General features: G+C 39.9%; 1 long non-coding RNA gene across 1 annotated transcript; it reads right to left on the bottom strand.

Annotated features, from left to right (window-relative positions):
* Positions 1 to 5545: 5545 nt before the first annotated feature.
* Positions 5546 to 14121, bottom strand: LOC102148311 (uncharacterized). Its single transcript, XR_289751.4, has 3 exons — positions 13646 to 14121; positions 12922 to 12997; positions 5546 to 6313 (listed from the first exon to the last, which is right to left on the bottom strand). It is a non-coding gene; the product is annotated as an uncharacterized lncRNA (long non-coding RNA).
* Between the last annotated feature and the right edge of the window lie 1558 nt (positions 14122 to 15679).

The following is a 15679-nucleotide window of genomic DNA, read 5'->3' as shown; positions in this document are numbered from 1 at the left end:
AACCTACCTCGACTTTTGATGACTAGCGCACTAAGAATAGAAACATCCAAAAAGTCATTTGATAAATTTCTGACGAAATGTCGGAGTAGAGTACTGAATAAGTCTCATTCAAAGTCCGCACTTGGTATATTTTCTGCTTTGGCTTTGGGTGATTTTCACAAGTCTCCTCTTAGCGTGTTGTGTCCTTTTGCACTGGGCTGTTGGCCTAAAGTCATGACATAAGCTATGTTCAAGATCTGTTACTGTCAATAATTAATTAGCTCCAGTTTCAATTATAAAGAGGAAATGGGTGGTGATATATAGTTTTTTATGTTTGTGTTGGTTCATACTAAGTCTTAGTCAGTTAATGTTTCAACTCCTTGATGGTAGAATGGATGACATAATTATTTCATTTCCTTCTTAGTAATGAGGATAAAAAGTTTCTCAATGGACACTCAATTAGTAGAGATAAAAATGGGAATGCCTCTAATAATATAGAGGATGTATTTTACTGATTTTCTCTGATACCCAAAGTTTTAACTATAGAAGTGGGAAAAATAGAAATGTCATAGGGATTGTTATAGAGTATCAGAAAAGGGAAGGATTATGGTAAAAAAATTATAATTTAATGCAAACTGGAAACATTAATTGTGATAGAAAACAGAATAATTTTCTGGAAAGCTGATGACAGAGAAAGGATGTAAAAGTCAAGAAAGTATATCGTAAAAAAAGATAGAATTGAGAAGGTTGTTCTGGAGGGTATACCAGGTGAGCCAGACACACTTTCTACCTGGAAAACTTTTGGGATTTGGCTTACTGGGGCCAATCAGGTGGGGTGTCTTCATTAGGAGGAAAGAGAAGAGATTGTAGGCCGTTCTTTCTGGTTTCCATCTCCTGCATATCCCCTAACAAAAGGCAAATCAGTTCACCTTAAGAGTTAGACTTATGGTAACTGTTGTGTTAGGAGTTCCTCAGATCCACTCCTGGTGTCTGTCTATCTGCTGGTTGTCAGAAATGCCTTTGATGGAGCATAAAACCTTTTAATTCCACACTTAGAAATTGGAGGCAAACATCTGGCGGAGAGAGAGTTCTTTGACACTCATCCATGCTGAAGCATAATGAACCCATGAGGGAATGAATGAGTGAATGAAGTAATACACTTAAATAATTGATAACTCTTTTCTCTGTTGACTCAGAGTGGCAGGTAAGCCAAGGTGGAGAAGGAGAAAAAGTGGCTGAGACAGTGAGGAAGGAAAAGTCCGGTAACAGTGTAACAGTTTTGCCTGGAGTCAATTCTTTGTGCTTTTCAAATGGAAGCTGCATGTGGAAGTATATTGCTGTCCAGCTGCACACGTATAGAGGTCTTAGTAGGACTATTTCCCCTAATCTATAGCATATCCACACCCCCTCCATACTTGACATGATTTATGAGGTCTTATTTTATGAGGCTAAATCTATTGTAGAGGGGTTTCATTAATTAAGGCATTGCTAGATTCACTAACACCTGTGGGCTCCCTTAACTTACACCCTGCAGGTTTCCCCCCCTACGAAGCATACGGCCACAGAGGAGCAGAGAGTTACATGACTTGGGCAAAAAACAACAAACAAACGCAGTTAGAGAAGGATCAGGCTGGGACTGCAGTCCAGGTCTCCTGATTCCTCATACACCCTAGAGTCCTGGTATCTTAACGATCATTTAATAGTCATGCCACAATATCAGCGTGCTTCTTTTACACTTCCTTTCAACAAACACTTTATCCCATTTAAGTCACTTTGAATTCTGAACCCTTCATGTTGTCATTCAAGTTGACTTTTGCCTCCATTTTGGCATTTTCTGTCATTTCATGAACATACGGCACTTAGTCTATTAACAGACCAATTCTTCTTCCCTTTGTACATTTTCCCATGACCTTTTATTCTTTGTTCCAAATCATATTAATGTTGGTATATCCTTCAATTTAGCTACTTCAGGGGGGAGACTGGACAACCAGTCAAAGGTTTACACAGTTCAAGAGGGAATCACTGGGATCTGTGAGTCAAAGGATATTTTAGGATATTTTAGGCTTTGAGTTTTTTGCATGTTTCAGTGTTTTTCATTCAAGAGTGAAATGCGAACTTCACAATGGCCTGGTTAGTCATAATCATGAAGACAAGGGAGAGCAAATGAATTTCATCTTAAATTCCCAACTCACCTTGGGTACTGGGCGGGGGCCTGTGGCATTAAGGCAGAGCTGGGAGGAGATGCGTGTAGTGCTAGTGCTGGTACCACCACCCTAATGTAGAGAAACTGTTAGTTGAAACAGTATATCTTTGGCTACTCTTCAGCACCACACTATCACGGACAAATGAACTCTTCAAATAGGGATTCCATCGAAGTCAACAGTCCTCATGCATTTTCCTTTCCTTCCCATAGTTCATCTTGGACTCACACACACCCTCTCATACTTTCCATGGGGGAAAATGTGCCTAGAATCAATGGAACAAACGGCATCAAGTTGTAAGTGAAAAACATCTTATTTTTTATTCAGGGTAAAGGTATGTTATTAATTCATATCAATAAAATGATATAATCACACTTATAAACATGAATCTTGTAAGAGACAAGACAAAGGAGCATTGGAGGACCTTGACGGTCCTCTAGCGGGAGGGCTGTCACTTTATAGATCAAATTACTTGGGTAATAGGACTATCAAAAGGGTCTTTAGTAGCTATAACATGAAAACATAAGATTATGCTGTCAATACCTTTATGAAAAGATTGAATAGGTTTTACCAGGTCTTTAAAAGTTCTCATGACGTTTTTGAGTCTAATACATACACTCTGAATTTCTCTCCTTCTAATCGACTATCTCAGATATGTTCCTTCCTATAAAGCACCAATAAAATATAAAAGTGATAATGGTAGTTACCAGAAAGAATATCACAACCTGCTCCAAGTTTGTGTAGAGAAACTCAATGGTTTTTCTAGGTGAGTCAATGAACACACTAGGGACATTTCCTAAGAGTATTCTAAGTAGGTCTTGGTTATCAAATTGGCAATTTTATTGTTAGAGAATTTTAAGGTTTGATAGATAAAGTATGAGGATTCATTCCTATAGAGAACAGTCTTAAAATCTAGTAAGTAATGGAAAAGACATAATAAATGAAGAAAAAATCAAACTTTTGTTGAGATAAGCCAGATGATCTGAAATTAAGTCCTTTTTCAGTCCCTCAGGATCTTATTTTGATAAAAAATATGGAATATATAAAATGTATAAAGAAGGAAGCAAAAATCACATATTTTTTCACCCAGAGATAACATCAGTTAATTTGGTTTACTACCTTTTAATTCTTTATCTTCTTTTATTGTTTTGAAATTTTAAATTTTGTATAGAACAATATGAGTTGTTAATAAACTCAGTTCAACATCAGAAGATTAATCAGATTCATGCTCCATCAAACCTGTCACCTTTTGAATATGGAAGGACATCTTTTTGTGTGTGTGTGTTTGAGGAAGATTGGCCCTGAACTAACATACCTTGCCAATCTCCCTCTTTTTGCTTGAGGAAGATTGTCGCTAACATCTGTGCCAATCTTCTTCTATTTTGTATTTGGGGCACTGCCACAGCGTGGCTTGAAGAGTGGTGTGTAGGTCTACACCTGGGACCCAAACCCGCAAATGCCAGGCTGTTGAAGCAGAGCATGCAAACTTAACCCCTACGCCACTGGGCTGGCCCTGGAAGGACCTCTTTGAGAAGACCTGACTCCTCTAGTCCAGTGTCACTCTTAAAGAGCCAATGATACACAGGGATTTTCTCAGCTTCCTCAAGAGTCTCATTGAGGAACCATTGAATAGCATCTAATGGTCTTCTATAGAACATAAATTGCAGCAACACTAAATAGGATGGTTACTAGTTTGTTGTTGTTAGTGCCTTTGAGTCAATTCCGACTCCCAGCAACCCTGTGGACAGTAGAGCTGAGCCCTGCCCAGCCTCTTTGCACCATCCTCTCACCTTCCAGTCCTGTATCAGCCAATGCTTCTCTGCTATTTAGAGTTTTCATGGCCAATGTTCTTGGAAGTGGGTGGCCAGGTCCTTCTTCCCAGTCTGTCTTAATCTGGGGGCTCTGCTGAAACCTGCCCACCATGGGTGACTGTGCTGCTGGCAGAGCATCACAGCAACATGCAGCCACCACAGGACGATGACCCACAGATGGCTGGTGTCGGTCCCTGATTGGGAAACGAACGTGGCCACCAAATCTTAACCACTAGACCACCAGGGCTGGCCAATTATTACAATAAGAACTGTATTTGTTGACTGCTTACTATATGTCATCGTGCTGGATCCTCACAAAAATCAAATGAGAGAGGAGCACATATTTCATCTGAATTGACCGGGGACAGAGAAATTAAGAGACTTTTGCAAAGTCATTCACTAGAAAGTGGCAGACCTGCGATTTGAATGTGGGTTGCCTGATTCCCAGAGTCTGTACTCATCACAAACTATATAAAACAGCATCTTAGGGAACTTTCAATCCTGCATTCTTAGGGGGACTTCCAATATAGCTCTTGTGACGAACCTCACTGTTTCCATTTGTGGAGGTCCTGGCATATCTATTTGCAAATGCCACCACAGTATTTATATCTGGTACCAAAAGATCATTAAGTTCTGTCTGTTTTATTTGATTTCAGTAAAATCCAAAATTTGTGCATAGACGAACTTTAGTACATACATTATATTCCAATAAAAATCCTCACGCTTCTACTTTTAACCTTTTCAATTTTTCTCATTGGTTCACTCCCTATGACAATCCATCCCTTTACTGGAGAAACTCAGGTCCCTTTCCTTTTGTCCCCACAGTGTCCCCAGAGGAAGGCCCCTAAGCATGTGTAGAAGTTGGTAAGCCCCTGATCTGAGCCTGGTCTCACAGAGCATCTCTCTCTTGTTAGTTATTTTTACATGGTTCTTCCCTGCTTCTGAGAAGTAAAAGAAATAATTATCTCACATTTTCCTATAACCATTTCTAATATTTTACCCCTCAGGGACTAGTTTTTATTCCAGCATCTTTCTATTTTACCATAGTTTCGTTTTGTCTTTCATCTTTATATAAATATGTGTTTCAATGCCTGTACGTCGAAAAGCACATAATCACATCTCTTGCTCATTCCACCGACATTTATTGAGTAGTGTCCTAGGCAATGGAAATACAGAGATGAATGAGACAGTTCCTGTCCTAAAGGAGATGCACGTCTAGTGGGAACGAGCCAGGCAAGGACAAAAATGACAGTGCAGCATCACAGATGCAATGATTGGATCAAGCACGGTGCAGACACAGCTCAGAGGATTTGCTCTCCAACGCGGAAGGTGTCAGGAAGGCTGGTTTCTGTGCGTGAAAAAACTCACCCCATAAATTTTATTCATAACATGACTTCCCCTTCTATTCTTGAATTCTTTTTTTCTCTCAAGCTCTGTAACCTCAATGACAATAGTGTACACGGGGGAAAAACACAGAAGGGATTGAAAATCGTGCTCCAGAAAAGCAATTCAATGTTTCTTTTGAAAATAATGAAAAGAAATATATCCCCAACCTCAGCAAAACACATTTTATTAATAGAAATGGCCACATACAACCCTGGGTGATTCAATATCAAAAAGAAACAAAAATCCTACAAAGATCGGACATCACTAGAAGATAATAATTTGCCCTGGCCTGCACACCCTGACAGGCCCCAAATTGAAAATGAAAACACTGACACACAACCCTTGGGAGGGCGATCCATGCCTTTTTCGTAAGGCACTGGGCCATGGAATAATTTCATATTGCTAGGCATCGCATGCCATGCGGTGTACCATCTCTGCTGGAGTCTTTCTGCTTTCTGCAGAAACTCAGTGGAAACTGCCATTCTGGAAACTTCTTCATCCTAGGAGGGGCAGTCCAGAATGACTTCATGTAATGGTAATGATCTGTAAAATGAATCCCAAACAACTAATAATTTCTGTTTTCCCTATAGATGTTCAAATCACAAAGTGCTCAAGTCATATGCTTCATGATATTATATGCTTCGTGGGTCTTGACTGTCTTTGCTGGGATGGAGCTCCACTCGAGGGAGATGCACTCTTCTTTAATTTTCAGTCTTTTTTTTTTTTCACTGTATTTTCAGGAGGAACTGCCTTTCCACGGCTCAATTATTCTGGAGCATTGCTCGCTCTCATTTCCTGCTCCTCTGAATTTCCTTGGAATGAACAGCCTTTGAAGTCCATGAGACTCACTGAATCTGGGTGAGCAGAACTGGACATACGTAGGTGGTTCCAGTGGCCATGGGTGTCAAATCCAGTTTGCCTTCGTGGATGCTCAATCTGTCTCAAACAGAAAATGAAGTTTATAATTTCCTTGACGGGACTAGTCATCTAAACAGTAACTTCAGCCTATTTCAGTTCTTGCACTGAACTACAAAACAAGGGCACTTTGTGACAGTGGCTTTTATATTGACCTTATTGGCATTTAAGCATGGGTAGGATTTGGGCAAGCAGAGAGTGGAGAAATTCAAGGCACCAATGACGAAATAAAGGAAGAAATGCTTATGGATGTGGTCAGGAATGTAAGATTTGAAGAGCAGCATAGATTGATGGATGATGTGTCTTGAAAAAAAAGGTTTAGTTTAGAAGTGGTAGGAAATAGGGAGTCAGGGAAGGCTTATGGATGGGAAAGTGACAAGAGGAAAACTACACTCAAATGAGTTTAGTGTGTTGGTGATGTCTAAGACAGTGAAGAGGGCAAGTGTGGGAGTGTTAGGGCGACAATATTCGATAGTTCATCTCTGGAAGACAATGAGGGACTAGTATAGTGCAGCTCGTGGGGATGCAGAGGAAAGGATGACTATTAGGCCCATGAGGGGAAGAGCTTACACCGTGCAACAGCTAACTCCACCCAGGAGAGAAGGAAGCCTTTCAACGGGACTCCAAGCTTTGAGTTCAGGCAGAGAAAGAAATCGTGGTGCCTCTCCTGGAGCCAGTGAAATTGGAAGCTTGAAGTGACTCAGTGTGAGCAGAGCACAATTTCAGCATTGGACGTGCTGAATATTAGGGGTTAATGGAACATCAGAACGTAAATATCAGCTGGCTGCTCAATAATAGGATCTGTCCACATAGAGGAGAAACAGGAAGCAAAAAATATAAGGAGGGCCAAAAAAATCCTGTTTTCCCTCTAGCCTGAGCAAGATTTCAAGGAAAATTTTTTGAATGCTTGTTATTTCTGAACCTGAAAATTCTGAGTAACAGAGAACTTACTCAAAGTTTCTCCATAAATGTCTAATTTGTGCTCAGTCTTAGTTTATGTAGTATAATTTGTCTAATTGTTCTAAAAACACATTTGACTCAGAAAGCCCTGGTCAAAAGATGAACTCCTCTTCTCCTTTACAATCTTGGGGGCAACTTTAGGACTTCGGTTTTGGGGTTTCATATTAACAAGAGTCTGACTATAATTTTTCAATCAACATTTTCCTCATAAAGAACTGCATGACTATGGTGACAGATACGGAATTCGTACCAACAACAGTTCTCAACCTTGGGTACCTGTTAGAGTCCTGGGGAGTTTTTAAATATTGCTGATCCCAGACCAATGGACTCAGTCTCTCTGTGGATGGCATCTGAGCATCATTGTTTTGTAAAAGCAGCCCCAGGTAATTCTAATGTACATGCAGGATTGAAACCACCTGAAAAATGGAAGCAGCGATTCTGGACCTTAACCGCATGTTGGAACCATATTGGGAGTTTTAAGAAATGTATAGATGCCTGAGTCCTATTTCTGGAGATTCTGAGCATCAGGAATCTTAAAAGGTTCCCAGGTGATTTGAGGTGATGGCGTGCAGTCAAAATCAAGAACCACTGAGCCAGTCCCTGGTCGTCTTAAGGCACACTTTCCAACTTCACTATCTCAAACAACTCTTTAGTCCTGTCTAGGTGGGCAGACCTGTGGGAGAGTCCGCTTGATATTTTTGCCATGGGCGTAATGAACTCAATTGTCAGCTAACTTTTAATCGCAGTCTTTCTTGCTGGTAATAATGATGTAAGAAGTCGAAAAACATCACCAGGATTTTCAGATCCCAGGTTGAGTTTGCATTGTTGGCAGTTGGAAAGTTCATGACTTAAGTTGCAAAACTGAACCCATTTTGAACTAAAGTCATGGAGACAATGTAATGTCATTTACAGGTGCTTCTCTGGAGAAAAACTCGTCCTGAAACTCTGTGACAAAATGAAATTTACACATCTGCAAGTCATAGTCAGCAACTCCAGTTTACTCCAGGAAAATCTTGGATTTAACAAAGATTCTCCTCCAGGATAACAGAAAGAGGGCTACACTTGGTCCTATCTCATGCATTCATTTCTCTAGCTTACACGGATACATTATTTCCACCTCCCTAAATCTAGGTATGTTGTAGGTTTATTCTGAATATCTTTAAAAAGAAACACAGATTATTTGTTTCTCTTAAGTTTTCCCCCCCTTAAATCCAGTTTTACCTGGAGCTTGTTTAATATGCTATAAATCTATGAACTGATGTTTGCTAAAAGGAAACACCCCTCCTGCCTAAAATGCCCCTTCATCTATTAAAAGGCTACTTCTCCTTAAGGTTTGCTCAAAATAGAGTTTGTCTGTTGTCTTAGTCTGCTCAGGGTGCAATAACAAAATACCATGCGCCAGGCAGCTAAAACAACACGCATTTATTTCTCCCAGTTCTGGAGGCCGGGAAGTCCATGATCTAGGTGCTGGCTGATTTGGTGCCTGGTCAGGGCTCTCTTCTCGGCTTGCAGATGGCCTCCTTCTCACTATGTCATTACATGGTGGAGAGTGTGAGAGAGAGAGAGCAAGTGCTCTGATCTCTTTTCACAAGGACACTAATTCCATTTTGAAGACCCCATCCTCATGACCTCATCCAAACCTAATTACCTCCCAAAGGTCTCATCTCCTGATTCTATCATGTAGTGGGTCAGAACTTCAATGTATGAACTGGGGGGGACACAAACATTCAGTCCATAACGTCTGTGAAATCTTCCTGCTTCCATTTTACTGTGATTCCTCCCTCCTGGGCATCCTTACAGTTCTCCTCTCTTCCTTTCTCTTATTGCATGTTGTAAACAATCTTGGTCTGGCTTTTCTTCTCAACTAGATTGGAAGTTCTTTGAGAGTAGAGGCAAAGGATGTTCATTTATATATCCTCAGCCAATACAATGCCTTCCACATAGTAGATGCTCAGTTAATAAATGTTGGTTGGTGATGGATCGCCTGGATTTGCCCTGTGATTTGAGGCAGGATACCTAAGCTCTTAGGAGTCATTTCCTCATCTGTACCTGGAGATGATACAGATTTTCTAGGTGAAGATTTAGAGATAAAATGTGCAGAAATTGCTTAGCGAGTCTCACACATAGGGGGCATTTGGTGAGTGATTCCTAACTATTAAATAATCTGGAAGCACCTGAGGGAGTCAGGTTTCTCTATCACCACAGAGTAGGCAAGGTGAGCAAGGAGTGCTGCGCAAGGATGGGAAAGTGGAATCTGTACCCTCAGGTGAGTGGTCAAGGTAGGCCTCCATGATAATTTCATCTGAGAGGGGACCGGAAGGAAGTGAAGATACAAGCTATGCAAAGATCTGGGGACCAACTCTCCAGATGCGGGGACAGCATGTGCAAAGGTCCTGAGGTAGGAATGGTCTTGGCACACTAAACTAAAGGATTAGGGATTAATAAGAGAATATGAAACTATTTAGACTATTTCCTGGCTCTTGGAGCACTTCAGTAGAGAGGAAGGACCATCTGCAATGGGTGGGACATAAAACATCTCCTCTTCTATGGATGAAACTTTAAGTTTTGAGAACGGGGACATTTTTTCCCCAATGTTTTGCATATAGATGATACTTTGAGACTTTTCAAAGTGCTAGCGATTGGAGGCCGGAGCATGTGAGAGCAATCTGAATTCAGTGTCTGCCTCCATGTTAACGGTTGTACCTGACTGATTTTGCTCACTTCTAGGCATATGTCACTTCCTTCTCTCTCAATAGTAGGTGTCTTCCTCTGGAAACTGGTCCTAGCTTGAGGATGGTAGCCTCATCAGATTCAGAAAAGACGAATTTGAATGAAGAGTGTTTGCACAGCTTTTTTTCCCTTTTTTCTGTGCTTTAATTTCCAAGTAAGCTCTCCTAATGCAAATGAGTTGGGTAGAGCTGCTCCTATTGTCTCTACTTTATAGATGAGAGAATCAAGACAGACTTCACGATGTTTCTCCCAAGTCAACCCAAGTATAAATGTTTTTAGGTAAATGCTTTATAGACAAGTGATTTGTGTACACGACAAATATGGGTGAAACCATTGAGCTTTTGTCATGGGCTTCTATAATTTCAGAAAGCTCTTTCAAGAGTTATTTTGGCTATTGAAAGATTGACCCTTTGCAATCTTTTTAGGATGCTTTATCAAGCTCATATGTGAAGACAGCCTAAGGTGAATTTGACACAAGTTTGAGAAAATGCATTTGTAAAACTGTGGTGGTGTGGCATATAGATAGATCATTCTGAAAAACAATGTTAAAAAGTATATAACGTTAGGATTTATTTTACCTATGTCCCCTATAGAAAGTTAACTGTCACAGTTCAGTTACCATGCACTTTCAAAATTAATGTTAGACCTATTATTTTAGAGCTGAGCCACATATGTTTTTTCTCACCACAAGGAGCATATCCAGAGACGATGTCACCAATCGTAGATGTGGCAAGAATTGCCATGCTGGATGACACAAAGCAAAGGGATGCTTCCTGAGAGATTGTATTTGCAAAATCAACCCCCCCAGAATGAGCAACTACTCCTAATGGCGCTGATTTTTTCTTCGTAGCTCATTATAACCGTGTTATCCGTATCTGTGCATCTTAGGATATTTGGGGCCGTTTTATGAAAAGCAACGTATTCTACCTATCTATATAATTTGTGTTTTTTATGCATTTCTGTTGTATCTTTCTTTTCTTTCTCATCTTTTCCACCTTTGCCATAGAGTCCTATTTATTTTTATTTCTAAAATAAAAGGGAGCCCTTTCCTGTTGGCTAAATAAGGATGTATGTAGTGGGCGTATTGGGGCCATTCAGGATGCTTTAAGATTGGCCAGCACTGCAGAAGGCAAAGAGAAGGGGAGGACACGACACTAGCTTTGAGGTTCATCTCTGAGCTACTGAGTCAAGCTTGACTTGAGTCAGACTTCTTCTGGACTTTTTCAGAGGAAGCTTCCAGAAAGCAAAAATTCCATTCATCACTGTTGACAGAATAGCAGCAAAAGCAGCAGCAGCAAATTTTCCTTGCTGTCTTTAAAATTGGTGCTATCCTTCCAGTTTTCTTAAGTTGAATCTGCATGGAATTTTATATAAAGACTGGAAGCATCTTTTTTCCGATGCATATTTTATGAAGTCTAGCAATTTATGGACTTTTTCTTTTTGCTTACAGTTATAACTAAAATTATCTTTACAAAGCAATTTATGGTGATTGCTATGATTTTTAATGACAGGTCAGAGTCCAGAAGCTTTAGATTATTTTTCTTGGTTATTGATCCTATTCTACATTGGAAACAAAAAATCTAAATCAATATTTGTGTTCTGGTCTTATTGGAGGAGGCCACAAGATAATTCGATGATATATTTAAATATCACGTATCATGGTTGATGGTCAAAAATGTGAATAGGATCAATAGTTCTATCAAGGATTAAAATCCTTAAGGTGATAGTACAGTGGTGATATTCACAGGCATTCTGAAATTGTGTGTGCTCACTTCTCTCTGTTCACTTGCCAATAAGATCCATCACCTAAACAATTGTCCTGAGGCCAAACTCCCCACCTGGGAAGAAAAGTACAAAGACTTGGTGTTGTCATTATCTCCAGGAAACTTCATCCAGGAGTTCTAAAGCCAATAATCTATCTCTCACTCCTCCTCCCTCCCTGAGCTGTTCCCCACACAGACACTCCCTGAATTAATAAGGAAAGAAAACAAGAACATCGCTCAGAAGTTTAGCAATAGTAGAATAGATACGTATGTGTGTAAACAAAATAATTATTATACGAACAACATAACTCGAGCTTTTTTTTAAGAGAAAATAATCCCAAGATATCACCACCCTAACAAATTTCTGCTTACACGCAATCAAAATTTCCCATGGTTTTTTTCATAGAAGAACTGTAAATTGTGTGTTCTGTGCTCAAAATAAAATGATGGTAAGCGTTTTCTCATGGTGACGAGGTGATGTGAAGGCAGTTCAGGAGGGAGTAAAGCTTAGGGAATTGAGAGGTGGGGTTTGGGTTCAGACAACTTGGGTTCAAATATGTGGCTCCACAGTTTACATACTGTGTGATCTTGGACAAATTACTTAATATCTCTTTTCCTCGTTTTTCCATGTGTAAAGTGAAATTTTAGAAAGCCCTTCAGTTAGAGATGTGCCCAAGCCAAACAGTTCACTGCAGATGCGAAGAGCCTGTATCTAGCATCTTCTTGTTACCCAAGAAATTGGGATACAGGGATTGGCAAATTCAGTGAAGAAGAATGAGAAGCTGGACAGAGATTCAGCTTTCAATAAATTGTTCCAGCAGATCTATTCAGAGGGTTCTTCTTTTTTGTTTTCAAGGTATGCTTTTTGGTGAGGAAGATTGGCCCTGAGCCCCTGAGCTAACATCCATTGCCAATCTTCCTCTTTTTTTCTTTTTCTTTTTCTTTTTCTCCCCAAAGCCCCAGTACATAGTGGTATATCCTAGTTGTAGGTCATTCTAGCTCTTCTATGTGGGATGCTGCCACAACATGGCTTTATGAGCCTTGTGTAGGTTTGCGCCCAGGATTTGAACCAGTGAACCCTGGGCCACCTAAGCAGAGCACTTGAATTTAACCACTTGGCCAGGGGCTGGCCCCTCAGAGGGTCTGATGAAATGAAACATGCCATGAACAAATTACCTATGGAGTCTGGTGGCTCAATTTTGAGTATCTACTGGTCCAAAGGTAGGTAAAAGGAAAGTTGAACTCAATCCACCTGATGAAACAAGATAGAAACAAAAAAGCACTAAATGAATGAATTTTCTATTGGCATTAAAAAAAAGGACTGTTGAGTGGATTTAATGAAATAATACCAGACAATTAAATAGTAGCTAGCTAAGTGCTCCATGCATATTGGCTATTATTATATTTTGTTCTATTTATATATTTACATAAATATATTTTATTTGTATATTTTTATATAATAAATATAAATTTACATATTTATTTTATTTATTTATTAATATAGTATTTATATGTTAAAAAATATACTGGAAAATATATACTTGATGACATAGTATATTATTTAGGGAGCCAATTGTCAAAGCTTGTGCAAATGATATTCGAATCATAATCAAATATAACTATAGCCTCCTTAACTCTTCCCTGTGCTGGAGAAAGTGCTAGTGGATAGTGTAGTTTTAACAACCAAGATAAAAAGATGTCAAGATGGTCCCTCAAACCTAGCTAGGATTCATTATAGATCCAGAGGGAAGAACGCCACCTACTGAACATCAGATTTCAAAGTTTATCTCTTCATCACGAGAACTTAATGATCATAATAAACTTAACAGGATGTAACACTTTATAATCATTAATTGGTTAATCTGCAAAGCATCTTTGTGAAGTAGAAAAGGGTCATTACCCGGATTGTTACGACTCATCGGATTCGCAGATGAAGCAGTCAAGACGGAAGCCGTGACAGGCCAACAGCAAACGTTTGTCTTCCTTGGATGACTCAGGAAAAATTTCGTCTGGTAATAAAGATTGGAATTCGGTGTTTGTGATGAAGTCCTCGGACACCTCACTTGCTTCCATGTTCTCTTTCTATCTGCCACAGAGATCTGCAGCGCCAACGGTCTCAGTTCAAACGGCGTTCCTCCAGCCAGTTCTTCAGAGAAACACCACCACGGAGGACGCTTTCCTTTTCGTTGTTTGAGTGGAGAATCCAAGAAATTGTGGACGTCTTCAGCTATTTTTTGCAACTTCTTCTAGCTTTATGAAGGTAGTCGACCTCATGCTTCTCTTTCTTGAAGGTGAAAGGAATTTGATCACTTTCCAAATTTCTTGATATTTTGCCAAAATTCATGATCATAAGACAAGTTTACTCTGGGTTGCTCTGCGTTTCAGATAAATTCTCCTGGAATAGGTCTGACTGAGAGGACTTAAAACACTCGTTCCCACCACTCCCGTCTTCATTTATGACCTTACATGTTGTAATAAATAGAGAGAAACATTTGACCCATGGCGCTATTGCTCTGAGATTGAAATCACTGGGTAAAATTTACTTTATATCAGCTGACCTGACACAAACTCTGCTTTCTCTGGGCTATTTTTAAGCCCGAACTGTAAAGCAATTTTACAACATGTACCAAAATCAAAGCAAAAACATTCAGGAACAGAGTATATTCAGTAAGTTTAAAGTATCCTAGTTTTTTTTCAGCCTTTTGTCAATTATTTATTCACTCACTAAACATATATTAAAGCCTTAGTACCAAAATATGTACCAAATATGGAAAAATCATATAGTGACTTCAGCTAATAAATATTTTCACAAGGGTAATCAGTAGTTTCAGGTGGATAAAGCAGAGTAATGGTTAAGGAAAATGGTTTAAGCCTCATTCTAGTCTGAATTCAAATCTCCACTTTGTTACATACCAGATGTGTGGAATGGGAAAAGTTATTTTGCCTCCCTGAACTTAAGTCAGCTGTAAAAAGGAAAGAGTAACCTCTGGGTCATGCTGCTATTAGAAGGATAAAATAAAATAATAGATGTAAAGCAATTAATGTGTTGTTTGAAGCACTGCCACGTCAATAAAGACTAGCTAGATTTTTTCTTAAATTACAAATTCCCTTTAGATTGGAATTTACTTAGAGACAAAGCCTTTTTTTTTTTTTTTTTTTTTGGTGAGGAAGATTGGCCCTCAGCTAACATCTGTTGCTAATCTTCCTCTTTTTGTTTGAGGAAGACTGTCGCTGAGCTAACATCTGTGCCAATCTTCCACTATTTTTTATGTGGGACTCTGCCATAGCATGACTGGAGGAGCAGTGTGTAGGTCCACGCCTGGGATCTGAACCCGTGAACCCTGGGCCGCTGAAGCACAGTGCGCGAACTTAATGACTATGCTACCAGGCCAGCTCAGAAACAAATCTTTTAACCTGACCTGGTACATCTGCAGCCTAAGAAGTCAAGCACCCTTTCTATCTGTGATGCAGTGAACAAAACTGCCTGAAAGTGACTCTGGGTGTTTGTTCTGGATTTGCTAGATAGTTGCCTGAGACCTGGAGATGTTCCCTCTCCTAGGGGGAACGAGTGCACCCAAGTTCAGCTTCCCACTAGGCCTGAGGTGCCTCCCAAAGTAAGGGTACTACAAAATCCTATTTGCCCTATGGAATTCAGGTGCTGGGCAGCTGGCATTACCAGACAAGTCTAGTAAACAGCTGGTACCCATTTCTAAACTACTGATTTCCAAGTAGCCTGTGTATGGCCCCATTGACAAGCCTCCTTTCTCATGTTTGCCCTATAAAAAGCTTAAATGGCAGGACGCAATAGCCCTATGGTGGAACCGAGACCCACACTACAGGAGCAGAAGCCCTCTGGACCTAGTATGCTTCTCTGCGGGATGATGGCAGCCAGAGGACTCGGGCCTTCTCTGCCTTTGCTGATCCAGGCTCATAA

Source organism: Equus caballus, chromosome 29 (assembly GCF_041296265.1).
Source record: "Equus caballus isolate H_3958 breed thoroughbred chromosome 29, TB-T2T, whole genome shotgun sequence".
In the NCBI taxonomy this organism is placed as follows: Eukaryota; Metazoa; Chordata; class Mammalia; order Perissodactyla; family Equidae; genus Equus; species Equus caballus.
The sequence above is the reverse complement of the archived record's forward strand: the minus strand, read 5'-3'. Positions and strand labels throughout refer to the sequence as shown.